The sequence below is a fragment of the Gopherus evgoodei genome, chromosome 1, assembly GCF_007399415.2.
Source record: "Gopherus evgoodei ecotype Sinaloan lineage chromosome 1, rGopEvg1_v1.p, whole genome shotgun sequence".
NCBI lineage: Eukaryota > Metazoa > Chordata > Testudines > Testudinidae > Gopherus > Gopherus evgoodei.
This window is the reverse complement of record NC_044322.1, coordinates 163139387-163164889: the sequence shown is the minus strand read 5'-3', so window position 1 is coordinate 163164889 and position 25503 is coordinate 163139387.

The following is a 25503-nucleotide window of genomic DNA, read 5'->3' as shown; positions in this document are numbered from 1 at the left end:
GTAGGAGAACTCAGAGGGAATCATAGAACCATAGGCAGGCTGAGCAGTCTGCATTAGGGGAGACTGCTGTGCTGACTGCCAAGCAGAGGCGGGGGCTGACGTGGGGTGTGTTTCCCTCCCCTTGTCTCAGGATAGGTGGTTAGCCTGCTGTCTCGCCTGCCCCAGCCACACCACTCTCCTTTCCCTCCCCCCACACACTTCAGTTGAAAAAGCAGCTGACAATCTACTAGGATGCCCATGGAATGATGGGATTGAGAAACATGCCTCATGTGATGCTGTACCTGCCCCATGAGGCATTGCAAACCCTTCCCAGAACACTCTGTGGCCAGTTGCATAGTGGGATAGTTACCTACCACGCACTGCTCTCTGTGTCGATGCAAAAGCTGCTAGTGTGGATGCACTCTGCCAACACAAGGAGTTAGTGTGGACATGCAACAGTGGTTTTAATTAAAGCACTTTAATTAAAGCGGCAAAACTTTTGCCAACAAAACTTTGTAGTGTAGATATAACCTTTGTGTGTGTGTGAAAAAGTTGATTTTGGGGTAGAAGTTCAGGTAGTTTCTATTTTATCCAAAATACTTCGCATATTCTCACTTGTTGGCCCTAAGGTAAAATACCTACAGAAAAAGCTGACAATTAATCATTGTCATGACATAATGGGAAAGAACTGCAGAGAGAGTAACTTCTTCTAACATTCAATAAGGAACAGTTTAGTTTTTTTCAAAAAAAGCAAACAGTGTGATACTTGAAGCTATTATCTCTTTCTTTTGCTTCACTGAAGTGATTCTGACTAGTACTTGTCTTAGTTCCCTGTCTTGCTTCCTGCTGCTGATCTAAAGTAATGACATCCACACAATTATTAAGCGTGAAATGCTCTGTATTCACTAGTGATATTAAAATGCTAGTTTTGAAGAGGACAACTAAGATTTTTTTAAATTAAGTGCCAAAATTTGAGTAAGAGAAATCTAAGGTTCACATGCATTTACATGTATGTGATGATGTGTCTGTTGCTGTGACTATGCATATAGCCATTCAGACGTCCTAATAGTATGTGCAATTTGCACGTGCAAATTCCAATTTGCACCTACCATGTGTGTCATGTAAATATGATTGTGTCTGCATTGAGAATGTGGACTGCAGGCCTCTCTGAAAAAAATTATCTGTAAATTACTAAATGACTAATTTAACTAGAAACAGACAAAACTGAATTATTTTCTTTTTAATTTTTTCTTTTTAAAAAATAACGTAGTATATATAACATGCATATAACTTCGCCAGTGAAGCCTCAGCTTCCACAAATAATTTGTTTTACAATCAGGCCAGTAAAAATAGAGAACTATTCATACTAGAAATGGTGGCTATTCAATACATACAAAACAACTGCAGGAATTGTCTTTCCAGACTTCGTCAATAAATGGATGTGTGTTAATGTAAGGTAATGCAACAATGGTATATTAGATTTAGAATTCTTTGCTCTTAGTGTGTGATTGAGGTGTTAAATTTATCTAGATTATTAATTTTCTCTCTCTCAATTGAACCAAAAATAATTGTACAAAAATTAAACATAAGTAGTAGCAGGACATGCAATTAATATCAGTGATTCACCTTAATGTCTTTCTGGCAACTGAGAGTTTGATTTTATTTTAAAGTTTGTTTTTCAAATGCCACTTTTCACAAAAAAATTTGCACACTGGAGTAATTGTAACTTTTATTGTTTATTTCTAAACACCAGTTATTACTGGGTTAAACTGAAATCCAGGAAGTATTGTACAAAAGCACCATTCTACATTTCGATCCTTAATGGCCTGTCCATTTTTTTTAAAGTAAAACTTCCAATTATTTCTTTCAGTTTTCCAATGAATTATTTACATTCCTTTAAGCAATGTATTGCAGTTGAGATGAAAACCTGAATGGTAAGCAGAGTTCTCTATGTCTACAGTTAAAATTATTACTCAAATCTTTCAGTATCCAGGCTCTGATTCAAGCCAGTTACTTAAGCATGTGCCTAACCATGGATAGTCATAGAATAGAAGAACTGTAAGGGACCTTGAGAGGTTTTTTAGTCCAGTTTCCTGCACTCATTGCAGGACTAAGTGTTATCTAGACCATCCTTAACAGGTGTTTGTCTAACCTGCTCTTAAAAGCCTCCAGTGATGGAGATTCCACAACCTCCCTAGGCAATTTATTCCAGTGCTTAACTACCTTGAAACTTTGGAACTTTTTTCCTAATATCCAACCTAAACCTCCCTTGCTGCAATGTAAGCCCATTGCTTCTTATCCTATCCACAGAGGGAAGAAAAATAGTTTTTCTTAACTCCTCCTTGTAACAACCTTTTATGTACTTGAAAACTGTTATCATGGCCCTTCTCAGTCTTCTCTTCTCCAGACTAAACAAACCCAGTTTTTTCAATCTTTCTTCATAGGTCATGTTTTCTAGACCTTTAATCATTTTTGTTGCTCTTCTCTGGACTCTCTCCAATTTGTCCACATCTTTCCTGAAATGTGGCTCCCAGAACTGGACACAATACTCCACTTGAGGCCAAATCAGCACAGAGTGGAGCGGAAGAATGACTTCTTGTGTCTTGCTTACAACGTTCCTGCTAATACATCCCAGAATCATGTTTGCTTTTTTTGCAACAGTGTTACACTGTTGATTCATATTTAGCTTGTGATCCACTATGATCCCCAGATCCCTTTCTGTGGTACTCCTTTCTAGGCAGTCATTTCCCATTTTGTATGTGTGCAGCTGATTGTTCCTTCCTAAGTGGAGTACATTGCATTTGTCTTTATTGAATTTCATCCTATTTACTTCAGATCATTTCTCCAGTTTGTCCAGATCATTTTGAATTTTAATCCTATCCTCCAAAGCACCTGGAAACCCTCCCAGCTTGGTATCATCTGCAAACTTTATGAGTGTACTCTCTATGCCATTATTTAAATCACTCATGAAAATAGTGAACAGAACTGGATCCCAGACCGATTCTTGTGAGACCCCATTTGGTATGCCTTTCCAGCTTGACGTCTGAACCACTGATTACTCTCTGGAAACAGTTTTCCATTTTATATACCCATTTTATACTCATTTTATAGTAGTTCCACCTAGGTTGTATTTCCCTAATTTGTTTATGAGAAAATCGTGTGAGACAGTATCAAAAGTCTTACTAAAGTCAATATATACCACATCTATTACTCCCCCCACCCCATCCACAGGGACTTGATACCTTGTCAAAGAGAACTTTTAGATTGGTTTGATATGATTTAGTTCTTCACAAATCCATGGTGACTGTTACTTATCTCCTTATTATCTTCTAGACATTTGCAAATTGATTGCTTAATTATTTGCGCCATTATCTTTCCAGATACTGAAGTTATGGTGATTGGTCTGTAGTTCACTGGGTTGTCATTATTCCCCTTTTTACAGATAGGCACGATATTTGCCCTTTTTCCAATCCTCTGGAATTTTTCCCATCTTCCATGATTTTTCAAAGATAGTCACTAATGGCTCAAATATCTCCTCAGTCAGCTCCTTGAGTATTCTAGGATGTATTTCATCAGACCCTGGTGACTTGAAGACATTTAACTTGTCTAAGTAATTTTTAACTTTTTCTTTCCTTATTTTAGCCTCAGCTCCTACCTCATTTTCATTGTTGTTCACTAGGTTAGACATCCAATTGTTACTAAACTTTTTGGGGAAAACTGAAACAAAAAGGTTGGTTAGCACTTCTGCCATTTCCACATTTTCTGTTATTGTTCCTCCCCCGCCTCCAACTGAGTAATGGGCCTACCATGTCCTTGGTCATTTTTAAGAGCAGATTGAACAAACACCTGTCAGGGATGGTCTAGATAATACTTACTCCTGCCATGAGTGCAGGGGACTGGACTAGATGATCTCTCGAGGTCCCTTCCAGTTCTATGATTCTATGATTCATCTATGATTCTATCTTCTTGCTTCTAATGTAGTTGTAGAATATTTTCTTGTTACCCTTTATGTATCTAGCTAGTTTAATCTCACTTTGTGCCTTGGCCTTTCTAATTTTATCCCTACCTACTTGTATTGTTTGTTTATAATCATCCTTTGTAATTTTACCTACTTTCCACTTTTTGTAGGACTCTTTCATGAGTTTCAGATAATGGAAGATCTCCTGGTTAAGCCAGGGTGGTCTCTTTCCTACACATAGTTTGCTCTTGTGCCCTTAATAATGTCTTCTTGAAAAATTGTCTATTCTCTTGAACTGTTTTCCCCTGTAGACTTGCTTCCCATGGGATCTTACCTACCAACTCCCTGAGTTTGCTAGTCTTCCCTCTTGAAATCCATTATATTTATTGTTGCGTTTTCCTTCCTAACATTCCTTAGAATTATGAACTCTGTCATTTCATGATCAATTTCACCCAAGTTGCCTTCCACTTTGAAATTTTCAGTCAGTTCCTCCTGATTTATCAAAATTAAATCTAGAGCAGACTCCCCCCGAGTAGCTTTCTCCACCTTCTGAAATAAAAAAATTCTCTCAAATACATTCCAAGAACTTGTTGGCTAATCTGTGCCTTTCTGGGTTATTTTCCCAACAAATGTCTGGGTAGCTGAAGTCCCCCCATTGCCACCAAGTCCTGTGCTTTGGATGATTTTGTTAATTGTTTAAAAAAGCCTCATCCACTACTTCTTCCTGGTTTGGTGGTCTGTAGTAGACCCCTACCTTGATATCACCCTGTTTATTACCCCTTTTATCCTTACCAAGAGACCTTCAACAAGTCTGTCTTCTGTTTCCATCTCAACTTCAATCCAAGTGTATACATCTTTTATATATGAGGCAACTCTGCCTCCCTTTTATCCCTGCCTGTCATTTCTGAGCAAGCTGTACCCTTCTATACCAATATTCTAGTCATGTGTTTTAGCCCACCAAGTCTATGATGCCAACTGTGTCATAGCTGTGTTTATTAACTAGAATTTGTAGTTCTTTCTGCTTATTCCCCAGACTTCTTGAATTAGTATACAGATATATAAGATACTGATTTGATTTCCCTCTGTGTTCTCTCTTCTCTCTCCCTTATCCCTGTTATAATGGCCCATGATCCTCCCAACTTCTGACCCTTCTCCCAGGTCTCCATGTTTTTTACTTACCTGGGTGCTTTTCTCTTCCTCTCCCCATCAAACCTAGTTTAAAGCCCTCTTCACTAGGTTAGCCAGCTGTATCCAAAGATGCTCTTCCCATTCCTCAATAGGTGGACCCCATCTCTGCTCAGAAGGCCTTCTTCCCGGAACAGCATCCCATGGTCCAGGAAGCCAAAGTCCTCCTGGCAACAGCATCTGCACAGACATGCATTCACTTCCAGGATGCATCTGTCTCTGCCTGGGCTCCTACCCTTGACCAGAAGGATAGAAGAAAACACCACCTGCACCGCCAGCTCCTTCACCCTTACTCCCAGAGCCCTGTAGTCATTTCTGATCTGCTCAGGGTGATACCTTGCAGTATCACTAGTGCTGACATGGATGAGCAGCATGGCGTAGTACCAGAGGGCTGGATGATCCTTGACAGTCCCTCTGTAATATCTCAAATACCAGTCCCTGGCAGGCAGCATACCTCCCGGGATGCCATGTCAGGGTGAAAGATGGGTGCCTTTGTCCCCCTCAGAAAAGAGTCACCATACACCACTGCCCTACATTTCCTCCCAGCCTTGGGGACACTGTGCTTCTCTTCCTCCACCTTTGGAGGCAGTTTCACATCACTTGTTGCCAGGGCAGCATACCGGTTCTTCATCATGATGGTCAGTAGGTTCAGAGTAGGAGTGGAGCAATGCCTGCCGCCATAAGTATCCAGTATCCAGATTCCTCCCGGTGACAGAGCGATATCCTCCTCCCCCAGTGGTGTGACAGCAATCCTCTGTAGCTGGATAGCATCCTTAGCCTTGGATATCTCCACGTGAATACTCTCTATGAATTTCTTGTGGTCATGGGTGCTCCTCAGCCTGGCAAGCTCCTCCTGTAGCTCTCCCAGCTGCTTCCTGAGAGATTCCCCCTGCAGGCACCTTTCACACAGCTGATGTCCCCCAGCCTGGCTTTCTGTGGGTGGGAAATGCAGGCCACAGTCTCCGCAAATCCACACCAGGATCTGGGTAGAGGCATCCATGGTTAGATTGTCTGTCTGGATACAGGCACAGATGGAGGAGACAGGAGCATCGTTGGCACTGGTGATGCGGCCCTTCCTAACCATAACAATTATATTATGACTCTCTCTTACAAACTCTATTTTAAACTCTACTGTTTACTGTCCTCCATTCACTAGCTTCCCTTAGTTGCTTAGCTTCTGGCTTTTAAGGCCTTCTTTCCATGGGTAGCTCCAGGCCCCAGCACACCAAGTGCGTGCTTGGGGCAGCAAGCTGCGGGGAGCACTCTGCCAGTCATCGCGAGGGCGGCAGGCAGGCTGCCTTCCACGGCTTGCCTGCTGAGGGTCCGCTGGTCCCGCAGCTTTGGTGGACCGGCTTGGGGCGGCAAAATCCCTAGAGCCTCCCCTGCTTCTCTCCTAGGTCAGCACTCATTAATCACACAGAGGAAGGGTGATCACAAGACTGATTGAGGATGATCAAAGCTGATCAAGGGAACAAAAGTCCAAACAGTCCCCAAACACACAATCCCAACTGACTCTGTAACTTTAAATAACCCAAAAGCATAAGCTCTGACTTTTACTTTTCCCTGGGGATGCTCCACCTGAGGTCCAGCTCCCATGGCCCCACTCTGACCCTACTCTCTTCCCAAGACTCCACCCCTGCTCTGTCCCTCCCCCAGGGCCCCGGTCTCACCCTACCCCTTTCCCCAAGGCCTGCCCCCACTCTGCCTCTTCCCACTCCCACTCTGCCCCCTCTCTGAGACCCCCACCTGCAAGCCACTCGCTGGTTTCTGCCCTCCCCTAAGTTCCTTCTTGAGCCCCCAAACAGGTATTTGGTGGCATCCCTGATCAACTGTTTGGCAGTGTCCCTGATTAGCTGATCAGGGGTGTGGCCAAACAGCTGAAGCTGGTGGGTGCTGAGCACCCATTTTTTTTCCATGGGTGCTCCAGCCCTAGAGTACCAGAGTCAGCGCCGATGCCTGAAAGAGAGAGAAAACCACAAACAATCAAAAACCAAACAGCAATACTAGCTCACTCACCCCCAAGATTAGTACTCACACTTTGTTCTTTCAGCAGGGAGATCTCCTTCTCTCCCTCTCAAATTCCCCTGTTTGCTGTTCCCCCCCTTTGCTAGCTCCCTGCTGACTTGCTTTCTCCTCACTTGAAGTTCTACTGAATATGGGCCACAGACAGGAGTTACTTTTGTAGAATTCTATACAGCAAAGAATTTAAGGCTATCAGAAATCAATATTTTTCTTTTAATACAAGTTCATCTGTGAAAATGTTGGCAGGAGAGTAATGAAAATAGTAAGAAAAGAAGCTGATTAGAACATTCCATTATCCCCAAAGGAAATAATAAATGCAGCATCCTTCAGATATAATTGTTTCTAAAATAGCAGATAGAAGGCTTGCTGCTGCTCTCATTGAAGTCAATGGCATCAGAACCATAATGGGTACAAAAATAAAAGGAGAGTAAGTAGTGAAAAGGCAGTCCATAGCAAATACTACTAACTCATGCACTGTACAGCAAAAAAGAGGCAATCTTTCAAACTAGCATTCAGCTCTGCCAAATTGATCTAGCCCTACTGCCAAAGCAGGATTTTGGATTAGATTCAGTAATTGTTTCTTTGGAGCAGGAGCAGCCTACTGATGAGCGATACATAACACTGTCACATAAGGGAAAATGGCAATTTCATTGTATAGTGTAAAGATACTGGAGAGGGAAAAAATTATTGAGAAAAAACAGAAATAGTTCAGACTTTCATAATGCTACAAGGGAAAAAAATAATTGTAAGCAATTGTAAAATTCATTAAAGAGACCTATGCATTTCCCAAAGAGTACAACAGCCATATGTACCATAAATACCATTCACTAAACAACCAGAAGATGGCATAAATGCAGCGAGCCTGATGTGAGGAAAGTTCAGATGCTATTATACCTTACATGGATCAGACAGTGAGATTGCATCTAGAATACTGTGCTCAGTTCTGGGAACCTCACCAATCGAGGTTACCAGAGAAAAGCAACACAAATTGTTACAGAGAGATGAATTTGTAAGAAAAGATTAAAAAAGCAAAATCTCTAGGACTAGGTTAAGCAGTGATGAAGAGAGGATACAGCTATCTACAGATATTTGAAGGATATAAACAGCAAGAAAGGAGAGATAATTTGAGAGGGACAGAAGTAATGGAGTTTAGGTTGAATATCAAGAAAAGCATTCTGTCAATGAGGGCTATTTATTTTATTTTATTTAGTGTGTGCATAGTCATCTAGCCAAGTGATGGCATCTTCAGTGTCTTGATGCAGTTCTTCTAGGCTACTGCTTAGCTTAGTCAGCAGGAATTCCTCGACAATGTGCGTCATTGACTGTGTTGGGCCGCAGCTCACAAAGGGCTGCCATGTAGGCCCCAGCGATAGTGGTTGGCTGCACAGAGACCTTGCCCAGTCCGGAACCTGTTCAACAAGGACCATTGGCCATGGGGCAGGTCAAACCCAGGTGGGCAAATTGTGGGGTCAGCATCGAGGGACTGGTTGGTGATTATAACAGATTCGATTCCTCTCACCAGAGTGTTTCCGCCCTAACTTCCTGGGGTGGCGGATGAGACCATAATGGGCAACATGACAGCAAACAGGTGCAGCTGGTGATTTAAAAAGGTCATTGTGCAGTGGCAGACTTGAGTTGGTGCGTACTTTCTCCAGTAACTTGCTAGTGGCAACCTCTTGTCTGATATGAGGAGGAGCAATATTGCTCAGAACTGGAAACCATGGGAGTGGAGTAGAACGCAGGGTGCTGGAAATGATGCGTATGTGGCATGTAACTGTGTATCCACCAGTTTGGTGTGTCACTATCAACTCCATACTGGTGCGCAGTACACTGCCGCCGAATACGAACAAGAGCACTCCATGAAGAACCTGCTAGTTTGCTAAGAAGATTGTTGCATGTCTTAACTTTAGCTGTGGTCTTCTTCAGGTGGGCATGGTAACTCAGTGTGCAGTCTAAGGTCACACCTAGATAGACCGGTTCTTCTTTATGCTTCACCTTCTGACCATTCAGATAAACATTCAGTTCTCGGGTTGTGCTGGTGTGAAGATGGAACAAATTGGAGACAGTTTTTATGACGGTTGGCTGGAGGTGCCAAGTCTTACAGTAGTCATCTAACTTTATTATGTCCCGGTTTAAGGTGGCATCAAGCTCATGAAACGTCCAGGCCTGGGTACCACAACAGATGTTGTCTGCATAAATGAATTTTCCTGACTCTGTTGTTGGCAGGTCATTGATGTAAAGGTTGAACAGGGTTGGAGAAAGCACAGAGCCCTGGGATAACCCATTGCTCGGTCATATCCAAGCACTCGTTTTCTCCCCATATGGACTCTGAACTGCCTATTGCATAGGATCAGTTCAACGACACCTGTGACCCAAGGTAGCAGAGCCCATGATACCTTCACAAGCAGGCCAGCGTGCCATATCTTATCATGGCCACTGTTAGATCGATGAAAATAGCACCTGTTTTCAAGTTTTTCTGGGAGCCATTCTCAACAAGTGTGGTCAGCATGAATACTTGGTCGCATGTGCTATGGCCTCGGGTGAAAGCCGGCTTGGTCAAGGCTCAAAATTCTCTCCACATCAGGTAACATATGCTGTAGGACCAAGCACTCCAGTGCCTTGAAGTACGCCGACAATAATGATATGGGATGATAGCTTGATGCTTGACTTGGATCGTTTCCAGGCTTTAGGATGCCAATGACTTTTGTGGTGTGCCATATTTTCGGTAGCCTACCTTCACTGATGACCCTGATGAAGAATTTCATAAGCCGAAGCCAAGCATAAGGTCCAAGGTTCTTCAAGAATTCTATTATTATTTTCAGGAATGAGGTCTATTATAATGTGAAATAGATTCCCATGGGAAGTGCCAGCACTTCAATATATTTTTAAAGGACTAAACAGTAGAAAATTCAATCCTGGATTGTCAGTTGAAGATGGAATAATTGACCTGCCAGGTTTTTTATTTCTCTAATCTCTATGATTCTATGACGAGAGGAAAGAACTGGTACTTGTGGTGGTCAAGAGCCTGCACTCAAAAATTTTATGTATTATTTGTATTGTGATGTCTTCAGTCATGGATCAAGACCTCATTGTACTAGGTGGTGTACAAACACGGAACAAAAAAAGAGCTTGCCCCCAAAAGTTTACAATCTATTATTAGAATATTATGTAGTACAATGGTAGGAACCTGCTGTAACCTGCAACAGTCTGTTCTGCTCCCTACCACGAGTCTACTTTGATGATGGAGGATGACCACTGCAGCTATGCACCATATCCATATACAGTATTGGTGACAAGTTTTGGAGAGTGAATGAAACTGGTGAATTTTGATGTTTCCTGAAAACTGTAAAAGAATATCACTTTCTGCCAATGCAAGGGGGTGTTCCCCACCAAAAGGAAATTCAACTTTATCTCGGTGGGAAGTGTGGGGCAGGAGGGAGTTGGAACCTGTAGTTCAATGGGAATATTGGTGATTGCCATAGGGAATTTCATCAGGTGGTTCTTGTCCTCATGACAAGCAGCACTTCCTCTTGGAAAGAGAACATTTGGCCAGCAAAAGAGTTTGTGCAGGCATGTCAGGAGACAAGCTCTTTGAAAACTTCACTGAAACATTTAATTAAAACTGTTAATATAAACCCATGTTCTTGCAAGTTCCCATCCCGTTATTACATTCTGTTTCTAGAATTTGTGCTTGCATTACCATAGAATTGTTGCCAGCAAAGCTTATCTCACATCATCCCTTATGAAGTGGTCAGGATTAGACTCCTGCTTCTTTAGTCCTGGAGCCCCACAACAAATAGCTGAGAATTCTGGGAAGAAAAAGAAGCTGGGGATTCTACCACTAGAAAATGTAGAGTAGAATTATAGCTCATAATATCTTTATGTGTACTTACATCCACTATCACACTATACATATTATAGCCTGGTCTCTTGGTCTGTGTACCAAATTAGAAGATTAATGAGCAGAATTTGTGGTTAAAGTATGGACTAGGAATCAGGAAATCTGGGTTCTGTCCCTGACTCGAACACCTACCTTTTGTAAGAACATGGACAAATCAGTTAATCGTATGCCCCATCTGTAAAACATGGATAATAATGTGCTCTCCCATATTTTGTCTTGCCTGTTCAGACTGTAAGCTCTACAGAGCATAGATTTTTTTTTTACTATGTCTGTTGGAGCTGAGCAAAAAAAAAAAAATCCATCCTGTGCGAAATTCCAATATGTTGACATTTTTTCATCACAAATTGGGCTGAAAGTCAAAATATTTCAAAGAATGAAAAGTTCTAAGAAAAATTCCATTTAGAAATGTCAAAGCCAAACATTTCGCTCTGTGGAACAGAATTGTAAGATTTAGGTTTCAGGAAGATCAACACTAAACTGTATTTCCCTATAGTGCTGCACTGCCTCATAAGAATTATAGTTCTGGGTGCCTCTTGCCCCCTTATCTCCTATGGGCTGAGCTCTCTGGTTAAACTAAATCTGCCATGATGCACTGTAGCCATATGACTCCCATGGGTCAGTCAGAGAGGAGAGGAGATCATGTTGCATGCCATAGGAAATATAGTCCAGCCAGGGAGTTCATCCCATATAGGAGAATAGTGGCCTGGAAGCGCCTGGAACTACAACTCCCATTGAAACAATGCATCACTATAGAGAACCAAAATACTTCAATTTGGGTCAAATGGACCTGAAATTAAAATATTTTGCTTGGATTTCCATCAGGAAATTGAAAAAATTCAGCAAGATCAAAATGCTGTAGAAAATGTTGATTTGGCAGAAACTATATTTTCTGTCAAAAAAAATCATTAGAATGGAAAATTCCCAATCAACTCCAATGTTTACATACAGTGCTAAGTACAATGGGACCCCAATCTTGGTTGATGTCTTTAGTGCTACTGTGATTAATTCATTTTACCAAAAAATGAAGCATTGTTAGTAATTAGCTTTCAGAATCATAGTCTAGGCAGTACCTTAGTATTGCAGTTTTTAAGGCTATGTAGCAAGGGCATTTGCTAGTTACATTAACCATTGATATTGTAAGGGTGACAACTGTGAATGAAGAAGAAAGATTTGGAAGAGACTCTTCCCATACACAAGAGCTGCAAATGCAATAGACTCATAGACTCATAGGTCAGAAGGGACCAATATGATCATCTAATCTGACCTTCTGCACAAGGCAGGCCACAGAACCCTACCCATCCACTTTTATAACAACCCCTAACCCAGGACTGAGTTATTGAAATCCTCAAAACTGGTTTGAAGACCTCAAACTGCTGAGAATCCACCAGCAAGCGACCCAAGCCCCACATTGCAGAGGAAGGCGAAAAACCTCCAGGGCCCCTGCCAATCCGCCCTGGAGGAAAATTCCTTCCCGACCCCAAATATGTTTATTTCACAAAGAAAGTAGTCGTTCCCATTTCTTTGTTTCAATTGCATAGGAGTAGCAATCCTGTAGATAATTGGACACAATTGATAGTAAAGTGTCCCTAAATCTAAGATAACTTTGTGCCTCTTGTTTTTCAGTTGTTTTGGCCAGAATTATTTATGAAGAACTCTTCATCTCCATTTGGATGCCTTATATGTAAATATCAATTACATAGTTTAATATTTAAAAATATAAAAATCAAATGAATCCCATGGTTTCATCCTAGTTAAAATGCACACAAATGAAACAGCTTATTGAGACCATACAAACTGATAAATGCATTGCAAAACTTCTGAATGACGCATAGATCTACAGAAACAGTTGAATGTGTTTTCTGTATTCCTAAAAGAAATTATAATACTTCACTTATGATAGTCTGAGAAAATTAACTCCCAGACAGACACCTAGGCAATTTGAAGTAATTTGATTAAGAATCATGGTTTGAAAGTAAGTGACATTCTCAATGTAGCTGTCCATGCTTGGTGAATAAACTAATCAGAAGGATAAGCTGAGTCATAAGAAAAAGCAGTCATAAAAGAAAATGAAAAACTAACTTTTCCCCAGAGCCTCTGAAAGAAGTTATCAAAATCATTTCTAGATGTCAACAAACTCATTTCAGCACCTTTGTTGTTGTTGTCACCACTAAGCTGTAAAACTGAAAGCTGTAAGTTCTTTTAAAAGATTGGAATACTCACAAAAATATACAGAAATGAAAGTTCATTAGATTAAAAATGATAGTTGTCTGCTTGATACAAATTCTGTAAAAGGTGTCCCAGCCAGCCATCTTAGTCTCCTTAAAGAGAGAGGGGGACTTGTCCGGTAGTCTTAGCACAGAACCGAGAGTAAGGAATTCCTCAATTTTATTCCAAACTCTGTCTCAGACTTACTATGAGATAAGGAAGGTCACTTGAAGTCAGGAGAGTTACATCAGGAGTGAGTTTGGCCCACTTTCTTTCAGTATGTGTCTGTTGCCCATCTGTTAAATGTGGGCAATACGTACTTAAATATCTAATGTAGGTATTGGGAAGATGAATTACTTGAAGTGTATAAAGTGCATTATATAGTAAATTATTATTATCTAACACATTTATGAAAGTGAATATAACTATGGAATCGGACAAAAGTTTTGTAACCTTTTTCCACTGATCTTTTTCCTGAGTACACCAGCAGCTATCCTAAAGCAATAGTATTCTGCTTTCTCTTATGAGCATTAACGTTGTAGTTGTGTTCCTGAAAAATGCAACTTTAAGTGAAACAATGTTAAACGAATCCAGTGTTCCCATAAGATTTAATGTAAATGTGGGGGTTTAGGTTCCAAGGAAATTTTGGGGGCGCAGACAAATGGCATTTTATACTGTACAGTACTGTACTGTACTGTGGTGGGGAGGTGCCCCGGCTTACCCCTGGGGCTCTGGGCTGTGGGTGCAGGTCTGGGAGGGAGTTAGGGAGTGGGAAGGTGCTCAAGGTGGGGTGCGGGGTCTGGGAGGGAGTTAGGATGTGGGAGGGCGCTTATGGCTGAGGCAGGCAGGAGATTCAGAGCACTTACCTGGGACAGCTCCTGTTTGGTTCAGAGGGTGTGCAGGTGGCTCTGTGCAGCGCAGCACCACCCCCATGGCTGTGATTCTGGGAGCCATGATTCTGGGAGCTGCCACCCCCGCCCCCAGGCAGGGCCACCCGAAATGCAGGGGCTTCAAGGGCTGCAGGGCCCTGGGCTAAGGGGGGCCCAGGGCCCTGGCCTGAAATTTTAAAGACCCTTTTGGAATACAGCCCTGTGAGCATGGGCTGGAGGACTCAGGAGGAGCAGGGGCAGCCAACGGCCAGAGAGAAGCGGCGCTTTCCCCTTCAAAGTCAGCTGAAGAGAAGTGGCCCTAAAGCCCTTGCACTCCAGCTGGCCCTGCCTGCTGGGGGGAGGGCAGCTTTCCCGCTCGATCGCTTCCTCCCTCCCAGAAAGTCCTAAGCGCCACAAAACAACTGTTTGGCAGCAAGGGAAGTCCTGGGAGAGAGGGAGGCAGGGAAGGAGAGGAGGCGAAGAAGAGGAACGTGTGCAGTGCTCCCTTGTAAAGTCAGCCAAATGACGTTATAAGGGAGCATTGCACAACTTTAAACGAGTATGTTCCCTAATGGAGCAGCGACGTAACTTCAAAACAACATTAAGTGGAAAGACGTTAAGTGAGGAGTTACTTAGTACTTAGTTTTGGTTTGCCACGCTCCTGTAGAATGTTCCCATAATTCAGACTTGTGCAGCACTCTTCTTCTATAGTCACTTGTTCCCTGGCATCCCTTCTTTTGGTCATCTTTCTTATTTCCCAAGCCTCCTAACATTTGGCACCATTACTGAATCTGACCTGAAAAGTGAGCTCTGGTTTATCCTCAAACTTGTTCTCTGAACTACAGCCTCCGCTGGACCTGAACACAGCCTCATTGGTGAACCTCTAATTTAAAACATTGATTAGATTTTTCTGTGTTACTTTAGAGTTGTATTGTTCCCAATGACTTAATCCTGGGTCAGTTGACTGTATTTTAGACTTGGGCAAAATGCAAGAATTTGCAGTTTGCTTTCAGACATTAAAATAACATTATAGATAATTTATAGGGTACTGTTTGCCAAAGTGGTGAACATACTGTCCCTTATAGTTTGCAAGTTCACTACTGTTCACCCATTGCACTCATTTATTGTTATAGCTTGGTCAGCTGCCAGTTATTCTCATAATGAAAACTGAGCCTAAATAGTAACCAACGTTTGGCAGTTTCAAGCACAGGAATCAGATCTGCAAGGGAACTACACTGGGAGCTTGTTCTCAGGGTATGTGTGTAGCCAAGGCAAGCAGACTGAAACCTCAATAGCTAAGGGGCAATAAAACATACTGTTCTCCTAAAGCAATGGTTATGGTGGCAAAGACCCTGTCAGAGGGGCTATTCAGAGCAGTGATGATATGAATTCATTCGAAAGTCCACTAGTAGTTGCTAGTGCACTGGCAGGCAAATGAGGTCATGTTCATTTGATGGTGAGATAGAGGGAAGAAGGGGGCACTCAGGCCAGGTCTGGGAACAGGAAGGCCACAGAGGGAGCGTGTGAGGGGGAGAGAGGAGTAGTTTTTACTGAAGTTTCCCAAAGGTTTAAAAAAATTAAAAGAAAACAGATTTGATTCCATTTCAGGAATGCTCAAAGAATCAGATTGGTATTTATTCTTAACTAAACCAACTATTCTATCTATAGAATGCACTGTATGCCCTCCTGCTGCAATTCTGAATTTAGGTGCTGTGATGGGGTATTCACCCCATACAGGACTAATCTAAAGTGGCCAGGTAGGCCTATTAACTCCACAGGCTGCACCTGGGGGGAGAATCAGGGTGCAGGGAATGGATTGCAGGCAGATTCAGCTGTGCAGGAATAGGTGGGGCCTATAAAGCAGGAAGCTGGCAACAGACAGGGACTGCTGCTGAGATATAGCAGTCACTCCCTGGGAAGTGGGAGAAGCGTTAGGAGCTAGGACACCCAAAGATGAGGGGAATCAGGTAAGAAGCAGTCCAGGGAAGGAGAAGTGAGACCTGGGAGAGTAAAGCCCAGAACGGCTGGGTTGAGGGTCCCTGGACACTGGACTGGAACCTGGAGTAGAGGATGGGCCCAGGTTCCCCTACCAGCCACTGAAGGAGTGGCACCTGAGGTGATGATCGCCTAGGACAGCTGAAGAAAAGACTTTGATATACCCCAGAAGGGGGAACACTGAATAACCCGGCTGAAGGGACTGTCCCATAACAGTCCCCAACTCAGGAAAACCTGTAAGCACATGCTTAACATTTAACATGTACTTACTATGTTGCTTTGACTTCAGTGGGACTTGAGCATGCACTTAAAGTTCAGAGGTTTAAGTTCACATCCCTATGTTTTCCTGAATTAGGTCTTAGCTAGAAACAAAGAGCTCAGTTCTGCCAGGTTGACTTCAGTAGGTCTCATAGACTTTAAGGTCAGAAGGGACCATTATGATCACCTAGTCTTGTCATAAACAGATAGTTAAGGGTTAATGTCTCTTTTACCTGGAAAGGGTTAACAAACAGTAAACCTGAGACACCTGACCAGAGGACCAATCAGGAGACAAGATACTTTCAAATCTCGGTGGAGGGAAGCCTTTGTTTTGTGTTTTTGGGTTTTGCTTTGTTCTCTCTGGGTCCTGAAAGGGACCAGACATGTAACCAGGTTTCTTGCCAATCTCCCTGCTACAGTCTCTTATATATTCAGATTTGTGAGTATTAAGTAGAAAAGGCGGTTATAGTTTTTTGATTGTTTTCTGTATTTGCAAATGTGTATTTTGCTGGAAGTAATTTAAATTGTAATTTTGCTGGGGGGAGGCTTCTCTCTAGTGTCTATAAGCTGAAAGGCCCTGTAACTTTTACCAGCTAAATTACAGAGACACCTTTTACTTTTTTTTTCTTTCTTTTTATTAAAGGTTTTGCTTTTTAAGACCTGTTTGATTTTCCCCCCTTGTTGAGGCTCAAGGGAATTGAGTCTGTACTTAACAGGGAATTGGTGGGAGACATGGAGAAAGAAAGGAGGGGGGAAAGGTGGAATCCCTTTGTTTTAGATTCACGGAGCTTGAATCTGTCTATCTCTCCAGGATAGCCCAGGGAGGGAAAGCCTGGGAGAGGGAGAGAAGGGGGAGAAAAAACCTAATTTCTCTGTGTTGTGATTCAAGGAGTTTGAATCACGGTGATCTCCTAGTATACCCAGGGTGGGAAAGATCTGGGAGGAAGAAAGGAGGGGAAATGGTTTATTTCGCTTTGTTGTGAGACTCAAGGAATTTGGGTCTTGGGGTCCCCAGGGAAGGTTTTTTGGGGGACCAGAGTGCCCCACAAACACTATATTTTTGGGTGGTGGCAGCTTATCAGATCTAAGCTGGTAATTAAGCTTAGAGGAATTCATGCTGGTACCCCAACTTTTGGACTCTAAGGTTCAGATTGGGGACTTATACTATGACAAGTCTGATCTCCTGCACAATGCAGACTACAGAATACTCCCGACAGGACTCAGCAGTGCCCATCAAAAGCTCTCAGTATCCTGCAGGATCAAAGCCAGAAAGAGAGAAATTCCACAGCAGTTGTGGGTGTGCATGCAGCAGTGGGGTGGAGGAAGTGTGATTTAGTCCAAAGGAGAAGCCTTCTATTTCTTAAACAGCCCTGGGAATAGACAGGTTAGGAACATTCTGTGATGCTGACCCCTCTATTTTCTTAAACGTTGAAAAAGTAATTCTGGAACTTAGTGGAGCCACATGTTAAAAGCACAGTAGGATCTACTTCATAGTCTCTCTTTTGAAGCAATACATTATTCAGCCTTAGATTACAAAGAGTTGCACAGTCAGTGGCCTGGAGGTTTTTGGAATGGACACCATAGTCAACGTCATTGCTTTCACGTCTTTACAACAAAGTTAATTCTCAAATATCAGCCACCTTCTATTCAAATCTTTTATTTTCCTGAACTAGAAGTAGTATATCATGGATGCTCATAGAGTTCTCTAAACTATCTCACACATTCCTCTGTAAAAAAAATAAAAAATAAATAAATAAAAATTTAGACTGTTAAACCCTGACTCAGCAAAGTGCGTGCTTATGTCCATCTCTGTTCACCAAAGCACTGGAGTATATGGTTAAATGATATTGACCTGACTGAGAGTTAAGCATGTGTTTTTAAGGCTTTGCTGAACAGGGAAGGACTTAAGCACATGTTGACGATCAAGCTTTCGCTCAAGTATTTTGCTGTATTGAGATCTTAGTCAACTGAACATGACATATAACTCAGTTGTGCAGCCTTTACTCATTTTCAAAAGCACTTACTCACACAATAATTCCCCATATGAAGAAAGCTTGCACAATTAGGCTTATTGTGATCAGACAATATAAATATTCATCATATTTCTCTCCGTTGCAGAAGTCGGGAGGCCAGATTTTGCTCTGTTATGCAAGTAAAAATCTAGAGTAACTCCACTAAAATCAAGTGAGTTATAACCTGAATTTACTGTAAGGTAAATTGTTACTGAATCTTGTCCAAGCTCAGCTTTTTTGGGTAAGAAAACAACAAATGAAAAGCAAAGGCAAGAGGACTGTGAACATAAGCTGTAGACAGCAAAGACAGGAAGAGGACTCATGGGGGTTTTTAACCATCCAGAGAGCTGCTGGGTAGGAAATACAGATAAACAGTCATAATCAGAAAAATTTCTAAATTGTATAGAGTAGAGACAACTTGTTGTCCAGAAATTAGAGACTTCAGCCAGAGGAGAAGCCATCCTGGATCTACTTCCTCCTGTCAGGGAGGCATTGATAGAAGCTAATAGGTGAGCTTGGAACCAATGACCTCAAACTACTTGAATTCAGCATAGTAAGGAATGGGAGTCATAGAATGCAGCAGTACAAGGACATTCAGTTTCAGAGAAGTAAATTTGGGGGAATTAAGTCCGCTACCGATTAAGATGAAATGGGAGTAAGAATTAAAATCTACTAGTATGGAGAAAGGATTGAGAATTCTGAAAGGCATATGGCACAATATTTCAATAGTGCCACAAATATATGTAGCATTGGACAGGTATAGGTCAATGCCAAACAGACAGGTGCCTGCCCTGAAAGACATTGTTTCAACTGGATAATGATATTCTTCACTTCTTGGATTAACCTGTTGTGTAGTGTTGCATGATGAGGTTAAAAAGTCAGTTAGTTTCATCCTGCACGTGGTGTTATTTTAGTGCAGGGTGAATCACTTTGGAATCCTTCTGGAGGAAAAATGCAGTCTAAATCTGTAGTAAGTTATTATGAAAGTCTGTCAGCTGCTGTGCTCAGAAAAATGAGTTTTGGCATGGTATAAGTAGAGAATTAGGAAAGAGCTGTTGTACACACACGCACACTTGCTGAGAGTACATGTCAGTAATTTTGAGGAGAAGAAAAGAAAGTTTTAGAATGTTGCAATTACCAAAGAGCATTAGAAACCGATTAAACTCAGAATCAAAGTTAAAAGGATCCCAAACCCCTGAAAGTGTGAAAATGCCCTGTTAAAGGCATCCAAACAACCTTACCTGTACCCCAATGGTGGTACCCTGACCAAGGAAACCAAAATCCAAGACAACTTTATCCACCCATTACAAAGATGTTCATCCCACCAGTGACATCAGACTCTATATAATGGCCTTTATAAAGCATTCCAGAATGTGTGGTCATGTTCTTGGAACGCTTTCTGACACCTCCTCTCAACCTTAACTCCTGCATTATCTAAGGTGTTTTTTTTGTCTGGAAACTTCCTTGTTTTTTTTCTGTTGTCGTTTTTTTTAATATCAGTGAAACATTCATGTTACCATGGCCCTGGCAGGGGGTGTGAGAAGGGCAGAGTCCTGCTGCATGGATGACAGAGAGCATCAGGACATAGCGGGATAGGTGGTGTAGAAGTGCTTTGTTGTCCAACATTTCCTGCCTCAGGCCAGAAGTATCATGATGAAGAGAGGGGAAATGGTTCTTCACTCCCCAGAACCCCTCTTTCTTTCAACACAAAGGGCCTTACTGGGCAGGTCAGCCACTCAGCGAGCTTGACTGGCATCTTCAGCCACAACAAACATAGGTGCTTCTTTCCAGCACTCCCTTTACATTCCACACCCCATGCTCCCCGCTCTGGTCTCCACCCTCTCTCACTCCTCTCCAGGTTCCTCTCTCTCCGTTTTCCATTTTCTCCCCACCAAGCTCTTGGGATTTCATCTCTTTTTCTCCAGAATTGTAGACAATCCTAGCAAACAGGTGAGACACTTCCCGGAACAGTGAACCTAGTCTGTTTGCCTTGATGCCTTCCTGTTCGATGTGGCTTCTGTCCATAAGGATCAAGAGTCAAAAAGACTTCTTTCCTTGGAAAAAATGCCCCATGATTTAAAACTGCCCTAAATAGTCAAAGCAGACTATAACATCTGAGGTTCTGAAAACCTACCAGTGATGGGAATATGAGGCCCCACCAAAAGCATAATGCTAGAGAAGAAATTAAAACACAGGCAGTTTGTGATCAAACAGCAAAAAAAACAACAAAAACATCTTTAATTAAAAGCAGCAAAGAATCCTGTGGCACCTTATAGACTAACAGACGTTTTGGAGCATGAGTACTCACCCACGAAAGCTCATGCTTAGTCTATAAGGTGCCACAGGATTCTTTGCTGCTTTTACAGATCCAGACTAACACGGCTACCCCTCTGATCTTTAATTAAGTACATTCCCAATGTTCAGGGGGATAAAAAAAACCTCTTTGTGTTTTAGTGTCCCTATGTGGAAACAAATCAACTTTTGCCTGAAGTAATGAAGGGAGGCTTGAAAATATAGGACTTACAATGGGTGTCTAGACTCAACTTTAACTAAGGAATTACTCCCAACACCTGTGTATTGCTGCACATGTCCAGAAAAAAGATGACCATACCCACTTCCATTCAGCAGCACATTTCACCACATTTTCTGTTATTTGTTTCACTGCACCCAAAAGTGTGCTAGGCATATTACAGACATATAATTAGACACTTCTCTGCCCTTGTATGTGTTTTATTGTGAGGTGTCTCAAAAGAACTAGGACTGGGGCATGGCTTTTATGGAAGAAAACACTGACCACAAAGAGTAAATTAAAGTAATAGTTTAAAAAATGAACTGCTAATTCAACCACATCTTCAATGGAAAATTCATATTACAGCAAAAACACAAGCATATTTCTCTTTCTTTTGTGAGTTTAAATTGGAACGCCACACAGTTTTTATTTTGGACTGAAAGCTGAGAGTTCTGGAGTGAGAATTTCTAGCATCTGCTTTGCTGTGGCAGCTGTACAGTGAAAAAAATGGCATTTTTGTTAAAAATTCATTAGTTAGCTCAGATGTTTGGCTTGAATTTCCTGATCCTTGATCTTCATGTTGCAGCTGAAAAAAATCTGATCAATGTACTGATATTTTTTTTTCTTGGAGCAATGATTACTTTTACACTTTGTTTACTGCAATTCTTGAAAGATGTTTCCAGGGCTCTGTTATGATTTTTGCAAAAGATTACAAGATGCACAGTTTGAAATGGGATGAATTAAATAAAAAAGCACATCACAATTTAATACAACAATCACTTTCTTTTTTCCTACCTCCCAAGCATAATCCTAACATACTGTAAACTAGAGGCCTGATCCAGCAACCATTGCAATCAATGGGAGCCTTCCAGTGATCTCCATGACCACTGCATCAGCCACCATAAGAATGGGCAGATTTCTAGTTGCTTGACTCATGCAAGTGTTTCCATTGGCTTTAATGGGACTGTTCAGGTGAGCGGGCTTTGTCCCAATGACTATATTACAGGTTGGCTAGACCCTCAGTTATTCTCTAGGTTTTTAACCACTTGCCTGAGGGGTGAGTAAAACTAACTGAGTTAAAAGTTCACACTGATTATTTAACAACTTGTTTTGACATGCATTGTCAGGATTATGCTCATCAAGAGCAGTTAAAAAGTAGCTAGGACATTGTTAATAAGTAAAAGTAGCCATAAGGACAAGTTAAATATTAAAGAGGATGAAGGTGAATATTAAAGTTAAAATATTAAGGTAAATATTAAATATTCTTCAGTGAAGGTTCTAATATCTGTTATTTCCTTCCTGTAGTTGTAGGTAGAGGATTATTCTTTGAACTCAAGTGTGTTTGAAGAGCAAGGGTGAAATCCTGGATCCACTGAAGTCAATGGGAGATTAGCCATCAACTGGAATATAGAACCAAGATACATTATAGCTACTTTTACTTTTCACCCTTAAGTTTTATTGTTGGCACAACCCCTCCCAAATAACATCTTATTATTCTTGCAAAAAACTAATACGGTGTTTTTGTTACATACAGAATTAACACATCTGTATCAATAAATGAACTGGAGAACTTCAGCAGATTACTTAAAACTTCTGATTTGTGACCTTCAGAGCTAAATGTGTCATGCTGGTTTCATGCTGGGGGTTAATTTACAATAGCCAGTACAATTACTTTGCTAACTTGCATTCATTGTATAGCAGAGTCTTATTAAACTCAGTTTTAGCTGAAGCCAGTTTTTCAGCCACTACAAGAAGGAGGATGCTAGTAAATAAAGGCCTCACTGGACAAATAAGCGGAGTAGGTAATCAAGTTCACAGTTTAACATATCCCTGTGAAAAATAATGGAGAATGTTGTAATGAAAATGGAGAATGATGTGCTGCTTCACTCGTGATTTGTATTGTGAGCTTCTTTGGATAGGGAACTGGTTTGCATACTTTGTCAGATGTGCCCAACATGAAGGGAGCTAGCTCCCTGCTAAGACCTCACACAGATGGTCAGGGGGAAGTGATAAGACAGTGATGAGGTAGTAAGTTCCATTCAGATTTTTAGGTTATGTCAACAGCTATAAAAAAAACCTGTGTCACAGAGTCTCCAATGATTCAGGCTTGTGAGGCTTGGGCAGTGGGATTAAAAATAGTGGCGTAGATGTTCAGGCTCAGGCTGGAGCCTGGATCTGAGTCCCTCCCCTTCCATGTGGTCTCAGAGTCTGGTTCCAGGCCGAGACAAATGTTTACACTGCAATTTTATAACCCCCCAAACTCATGAGCCCAAGTCAGCTGACCTGGGCCAGTCACTGCAATGCCACAAGTCTTTCATCACAGTGTGAGACACATCCTTGGGCATGGGACACAGGAAACTTTATAAGAACAACTACTTGTGAGACATAATAGAATGATGCGCTGGAAACTGTGGGAAATCTGCATCTTCGTAATGAATATCTGCCATGGTAACCTTGGCTGAGAATGTTTCACTCTCTTATTTCTAGTTATGTACAATTGTTTTACTCCCCTCTCTTCTTATAACAAATACACTCTTAACCCTCAAGAATAAAACATTGAGGGAGAAAATTCCCCCTGAATCGCTTTATAAAAATGTCTAAGACACCTAATCCACACCAATAGCATATAGCTGTTGGCACACTTTTGCTGCTATATACAATTATAACGCTCAGTGCTGAGGGGGAAACATTTGAGACTAACAACAGACTTTCATGTGCTACACACAGGGTAGGGCCATAATAAAGCCAGTTTTAGGTATGATATCCATGATCAATAACAAATACTCTAACAAAACGTGTTCTTAAAATGGACACAGTACAAATAATTCACCTGGATTCAGCAACAATGTCCAGTGTACTGGCGTCTTCCAGTGGCTCCACAGCCAGTTCCTGCTTGGCATCAGTTGGTGGCTAGGGCTCTGGCAATCTCAACACCCAATCTTGTTCCTTGTTAGTTAGAAACCAACTCTGGAACAGATTTCTGTTCATTGCTACAGCTGCTCTTACACTTCATGAATATGAGATCGTGACTTTAGTGCCCGGGCGGAAATCCCATCAAGAAGTTATACTTACAATGATGACCTATCCACTTGTAGACATGTTCAAATTTTGTATATATCCTTGAGGGCTTGTGATCTGTTCATGGTGGGAACAAATAGCTACAGAAATCACAAACCTAGTCAAAGGCTAAGGTTTTATATTCTCTTCTGTTGCTTTATACCCTGTGATCTTTCACAGAGTGTGCACCAGAGTGATGTGAGGGCCTCATTCAAACTCACTGAAGTCAATACCAACTGTTGCATCAGCATTTTGGCTGTAAATAGAAAAACAGATGACTAAAAATAGTCAAATAAGGAACAGTGCTGCAAACTTGAAGATCCCCTTTTGAAATCATCTGTAAAGAAAAATGATACGAGGTAAGTTCTGCCTTGTCTTGAGCTAGGAAGAAGAAAGTTTGGGAGACTCTTCTCTGCTTACGTGTTGCCTGACAGTTAATTTGCATTGCACAGGAAGCAGGTAGAATGGTGACTTAGTGTTCTGCGTACTATGCTGGTGGTCAAACTAAGATGCTAGGAATGGTCATTTGCCCTAGGTGTTTGTTGACTGGCATCTTGAGGTGTGGTCAAGACCCTAGCACCCTGAGACTCCTCTGGCACCATAAAATAAGTGCTTGGAGTAGTGCAGTCCTCTCTTTTCTGGACCGGCTGTAGGAAGGACTATCTGAAACCAAGTTAATTGAGCCATTGTGCTTGCATGTTTCCAAGGGAGACATCACAAGAGAGTGGGAATGATGGGAGTGTATATAACTATTGTCTGAGTACATAATCATATCTTTTGTTTTTTATCTTAACCTTTAGTTCTCCTTGTGTTCCTCTGAAACCTCTGCATTTTCCTTACTCAATCTTGAAGGTGGCTGTATAGTCAAAATATCATTGCTATTTTTTCATTGTGTATCATAGATAAACTTCATCACACATTGGTGTATGTACTGTATATGCATTCATAAACACATTCTACTAAATTCAATTTAAGGAAAAAAACCTAAAGCTTAACTGAATTCCAAATTTGTCTGCTTCTGAAACTCTATTCATCAATCCTAAATGAAATTGTGAATTAACAGATATAGAAGAAATTACATTCAACATAATATTTTTCTGTCTCCATTTAATTCAACTTCTGAAATGCACCAGTATTTTTCATGTGAGATTTCAAGGTTATAGTGCTCAGTACATTCTTTTACTTCCTTAGAACTGTAAACACTGATTAAATGTTTCCACACACACACAAATCAGTGTTATCTAATATATTGTAAGATCAGCTTGGGACATTGCATTAAAACAAAGGAAAGCAAGCAAGCATATATGTGATAAAGTGTTTTTCTTTGTTCTACTGCTAAGATAGAATATATCCAGAGTTATTTATTGTAGAACCTATATGATCTGAGAAGTAGAGGGCTGGACCAAGTTGAGTCCAGCACCTAGGTGGAACAGTTTTTTCTCTCTCTCTCTCTCTCTCTCTCTCTCTCTATAAAAATTAGGGAGAAATCAGCATTCAGTTTATTAGAGTGGAACATACAGAACATTCCAGATTTTTCTTCAATTTACATTTCT